Below are 6,021 nucleotides of genomic sequence, written 5' to 3' on the forward strand. Positions count from 1 at the left end.
AGGGGGACTGGTAGCTAGTTACATGTACCGCAATGGTGTATCGAGAACGTATTTTGCTGCCTCGGGCGTCGTTTTTTCCGAATTTTCACTAGACAAATTAATTTCTTTCGTAAACTTTATTTTTACTGATTATATTAACATCTAAGGACGAAATAATTTAAAATTTTAGTAGGAATTTCTAAGAAAAGGAGCATTCTGTGCCCATACTTGAAGCAATTTTCATATTTTCGATATCACCAGAGCTATTATTACATAAATATACTAAAATGCGTGCAGTACAATATGATGAATTTAAATAACGATCAATGTAGGTAAATTGTACCAGGAAAAATTATTTAACATAGGATAATTTTTTTCTTATTATTACATAGCAGGTAAAGCACATTCAGCGAGGGTAGTATGAGATGAAACACGATGCTGCAAATACATCCGCAGGAAAATGCCTAAAGAATGAGGAATAGAAGAAGAATTCAAGGTTTTAGATAGCACCAATTCCCGTGCGGCAAATCAAAAGAACCCTGAACTTAAATCAGGAGATGGAGCTAGCCTACGGAGAAAAGACACCCAAAAATAAATAGCGAACTCTAATGTCACCGTGCAAATTATTTTCACGAAACTTTTATCTAGAAAGTGCTAAAGTGAATGTACAATCTTTTTTATATCGGCAGATTTATAAGAAATCGAACTTCGAGATGGTCCAAAGTTAGAAATCAAGTTTGAGACCAAGGCACTGTAAAACGCATAAGAAGATTGTTACTGAAGATGCAGAACACATTTCATGACAGAGCATATAGTTAGTTAATGTCATTGAAAATTCGATAAATGTATTATCCACGTAAAATGCTGTTTTGCAGTTAGATACTGACTTCTGTATAAAACTTTCTAGCATTCACCCACATGATTCAAGGTCACTTATGAACAATCTGGCCCTAAAATTTTAGAAAGATTAAGATTAGCTGGACTTGATGGAACCTAATGTTACTTATTCATATGAAAATGGGTGTGAAACTAGCAAAGTGGGGCCAGGGGGCCAGGGGGCCAGGCGGCCAGGGGTGTAGAACTAGAGGGCTCAGGGCGCTTAGCTTCACAATTTAGTGCCCAAAAATATTCTATCACTACTTATTACAATATCAACTGTAAGTATATATTTGTGAATATTCAAAACCTAAAAACTCTAAGTTAGGGTGTATGTTACTTTTGTGAATTTCCACTGATCCAATGGATGATTTAATGTCTTTTTAGCGGCGTCTTTGTTTTTGAAGACAAAATAGAAAATATTATTTCAATTCACTAAGAAAGCAAAGCATAATATTTCATGATCCAAAAAATGAAGTTTTATTTTTCATTGTGAATGAAATTAAGACAAAAAGTTTAAATATATGGAAAAAGATTTATTATTTGGTCTACGAACTTTTTGATCAAAAATACCCTAGTTTTTCTGAGCCTCACTATTCTTTGAAAAAATCTATATCGAAGCTAGTCATAGCATGGCAGATGAAAGCAGGTTGTTCTATTCAGAGACAGGAGTTCAAGCCTAATTAAAGTCAGACAAGTTTTGCAGAAGTAGATGAAAAACAATAAATGGAGTTTAAGGAAAGCTCAGATAAATAAAGAACAATGCCTTTGAGCAGGGGAGGATCCAGAGCAAATTTGAAGGAGGGGCAGTCGGTAGTGGGGGCGCTGTAAAATTTTCAAAAATTGGTGACGAGATATCCTGGGTACCAGACTCACTATATATATAAAAAAATAGAGAGTCTGGTACCCAGGGTAGTGACGAGGGTACGCTGTATACTACAATTTCAGATCCATTTTCAGAATAAACAACATAACTTTGAGGTAATCCTTGAAGCAAATTAACCTATCGGTCTCAGAAATTTTTCATCTGTTTCTCATTCTTCAAAAGGGGCGCACAATTTTCAAAAAAGAGGCGCTAGACTTCCTTCAACTCGTCGAGGGAGGAGCAACTGCCCCTAGTTATCCGCCACTGCCTTTGAGTCTCGCTCTTGCTCGTTTTTATATGGACATTTTAACAACTTGGCCTATATTCCTGTAAAAAAGGTGTGTATTGGAAGCAGAAGACAAGACAAAAATTGTCAGATTGCACACTATGGACGATTATTGAAAATAATGTCTGAGATTAAAAACAGTGTAAAACTTTGAGTCACAAGTGGTTCTCAGAAAAGAAGAAAAAGTTAATGCAGCTTGCTAAAGGGCAGAAAAGAACAGGACGGAAAACTCGTTTTTTTTAATGCAGAGGAAGAAATGCAAGTTGTGATAACAATTGATTAAGGTGGTTTTTGAAATTATAGATTTAAACATTTTGTGTAAACAAACACATGTAACTTTTTTTCTGTATTTAAGACTTGTAAATCACCATAATCAAATGTAAATACATTTTAAACGTCTGAAATACAGGCGAAAACTAATTTAGTGGATGATTACCAAAAACTCATGGGAACACTCTTATTGTGATTTAGCTATGAATTATGCTGTGAATTGGATATGAAATTTTCGTACGACTATAAAGAAGATGAATTGCATGAAAGCATCTGCAAGTGATCCCATCTATTGCCATAGCATACGTATATCTAAGGGAAGATCTGAACACTTGCGCAAAATAATTATTCCATGTTAGATTTCAATTAGAGTAATAAACGCTTATTTGTAATCAACGCCTCGGCCTGGCTATTAGTGCTACATATGTTATGTTGCTTAGAAATTGATCGATTATGATGAAATGCTCACTTGACCACGTCCTAATTTTCTGACCACACCCATCAGCGACCCTTTACAGTTACCGTAAATGATATTTTAAGCCCCCCGAGAGGCTTATTGTTTCTTCAACATTTTAAAGGGGGGCTAGTAAGAGAGAGTGGGGTAAATTGAGACAGGGGGCTTAATAACTATTTGTAATAAAAAATCGTTTTCAGTGGTAGACCTTTTTCTCATTACTTACGAGATAGAAAACATCAAACCAGGCTTCTACATCAATGATACAGTATAATCCGGTCATAACTTACTTTAAGGGACCGGGGTTTAAATACGTTATATCCGAAGTACGTTGTAACCAGGTAAGTAAAAACTGACTAAAACCAAGCACACCTATTGTCGGGACCAAGCACACCAGTACGTTATATCTGAAATACATAATAACCGAGTTCGTTATAACGGGATTCTACTGTATTGTCATCGGCATCAATTATTTATTCTGAAATATCTTCTTGGGCCATGTCGTCCTCTGAAATCGAACATTCGAAAAGGTCGACTTATCCGTCTGAGTGCCAACGTTATTTTATTTGATTTGATGAGAGGTATTGAACTATCAGTTAATAAAATGGAAATCTTCATTTTTTGACAAGTACACTTATTTTCGCATCAGTGAATTTCTTTTTGGCGGGGCTAGTAAGAGAGGGGGCTTGTTTAATTTTTCCTTCTGAAAAGGGGGCTAATAAGAGAGGGTGCTTAATTGAAAGGGGGCTTAAAAGAGAATTTTCGGTAGTCGTGGCAGGTTAAAAATTATGAGCAAAGTCCGCCCCTGCTTTCGATTAATGGTTGAAATTCCTTTATCGCGGAACCTGAATTTTGCATATTCCATATCTCTGCAGCTCAAGATTGTGAAACAACCTATGAAAATGACAATTTTAAACCCGGTGCAAAGGTTCTAATGAGTTCACCTCGTCGAGGGATCGTTCTGGGGAACATATCAAAGTTTTCCACCTGAAAAATGCTTTGCATTAAATAGCTTCGTAAATATTCGACACAAAGTACTTACTAGAAGCGTTTAATCCTTTTTATCCTGACAGCTGGCTTCTGAAACGTCCTTTATGTTGTCAAAAAAGATACAAATATTAGAATGATTGTCAGATGAATGTTCATGGTTCAGAAAATATAATCTATACAAGAAATCTTACAACATAAGCATCTTTCTTTTATTTGCCAATTCAATTAAATACATTCAGCATTTTCAGTTCATCATTAATTTGAAAGAACGTGAAAAAATAATTTTCATCGTGAAAAAACTGTAAGATGATTAAGTTTCCTTGCTTGGAGTCAAACTTCTTGGGGTCTGATTTTTCGGAATGACTTTTATGAAAAGTCTTCTGCCAACTCTAACAATCTGCTTGGACCCTGTTTTCACATCTAATACATTTCGCACCCCCAGATGGTGCCAAAAAGTAAGGCAGAAAAACTCCACCAAAGACTAAGCCTTTCATAACGCTCTGAAATGAAAGAAAAAGCGACCCACCCTTGACTTTTCTAGATGGTCGTACCACCTTCGTAACCACTGTGACCAGCCGAGCGCGGGCAGAGGAAAACTGCCCCCAGTTCCGCGATATGAACGGTCTTGGTAACTTAAGATTTCACGCTTTGGTTTTCATTAGCTTATTCACACTGTTTAAATACTATTAAGAGAGTAGGCTTCTCTTAAATAAATTTCTGCACAGTTTATATTCCAACCTGCTCTCTTCCTCAAGACCATGTTATTTTATGTTTATGATATGTTAAGATGCATGGTAAGATCCACATGATTCATAAGATATTGTTTTCGGGGTTTGTCGGTTCTTCTACATTATATGTGCGCCCACACTTGAGCCAGACTTCCCCTCCAAATTCCAACATCGAAATGCTTCTGTTGTTTTTACCTGCACGACATAACGGTACATGCCAAATGTAATGACCTTATGAACAAAAAATAATGCTTGGTAGTCTGTTGTTATTGATATTTCTATTTCAATCTGCCATAATCATCTGGAACAGCGGTTAAATTATAATCGTTTACTGTTTATGAGTGGAATCGTTCTCAAAAGAGCAGAAAAATCAACTCAAGAAAGCACTGAAACCAGACAGTCACTAGGATTTATTTGATAATTACTAAGGCCGATATCAAGCGTATTTTAACGAATAGAACATTTTCACCTTTTGCCCCTCTTATCTGACCCACTCTGCAGCGTCCTGCGTGTAAATTTAACTACTTGTGAATCTTTCCGATGCTTCTCTTTGTTGAAATGAATGATCAGCTGCCGACATTTCTCTGTCCTATTTTCCCCATCACTGCTATTTCTTTCTGACATTTTTTTTATTCCTTTTTCTATTTCGTCTTCCTTCTTTTTGTCCCTTCCCTTTTCTATCATTCCATCCAAACTTCCCCTTCACCGTGCACCATTCCATTTTTTCAACTCCCTTATAATCTTCTCTTCATATCTTCATTGTTTCTTTCTTCTACTTTTACCCATACCTTCCAATAACTCCATTTGCATTTCCATTCCTCGAAACTCTCTTCTCTTTTCCAATTCACTTCTCGATCTAAATTCCTCTTTGTTTTTCATTTTCCACCCTTTTAACCTCCCTCCCCTTTCTCTATCTACTCTGTTTGCAATCCTCTCCTTACTTCTGTTTGGTTTGCCTACCTTCCCAGATATATCCTATCTTCACTACCCAATATGCCTTTTATTCTAAATTCGCCCTTTTCCCTTTCGAAACTTAAATTCTCCCTCAGAAGACGCATTTTTGCAGCTCACGGATACTTCCATACATTAACCATTATGTAAAAGGCACCCAGCATGAGAGAAGAAATTGAAGCAGAAAAGTCACATTAAAACGAAAAACCCAATTACAAAAACTCAAACCATTTTCCAAGTAGGCACAAAGACTTAGTCCTTGAAAAGCCTGTTGTGATTTTCATTTTCAGTTAATTAAAAGTTTAGTTGATTGTGCATAATAACCTTGAAAAATAAATGCAGTTAGAGAAATACCCTAATTTGGTGCACATCCTTTCGTTCAATACGGGTTTGCATCTGATATTTTTTGCTTTGCGTTTTCAAAAACACCGATTTAGCTCAAAGTTTGGAATAAATCAGCGATAAAAACTTTATATTTCCTCTCTCATGAAATATTTTACCCATATTTTTCGTTCCTCTGTATCCCCTAATTGTAAGTAACTAAGTTTAATATGGTGATTGTAAATTGCCACAGGGTTGCTATGTATTCTCATGCTCCTTGTGGTATTGTCTTGTAAACTTG

The sequence above is a fragment of the Rhopilema esculentum genome, chromosome 21, assembly GCF_057945365.1.
Source record: "Rhopilema esculentum isolate cy_ngs chromosome 21, ASM5794536v1, whole genome shotgun sequence".
In the NCBI taxonomy this organism is placed as follows: Eukaryota; Metazoa; Cnidaria; class Scyphozoa; order Rhizostomeae; family Rhizostomatidae; genus Rhopilema; species Rhopilema esculentum.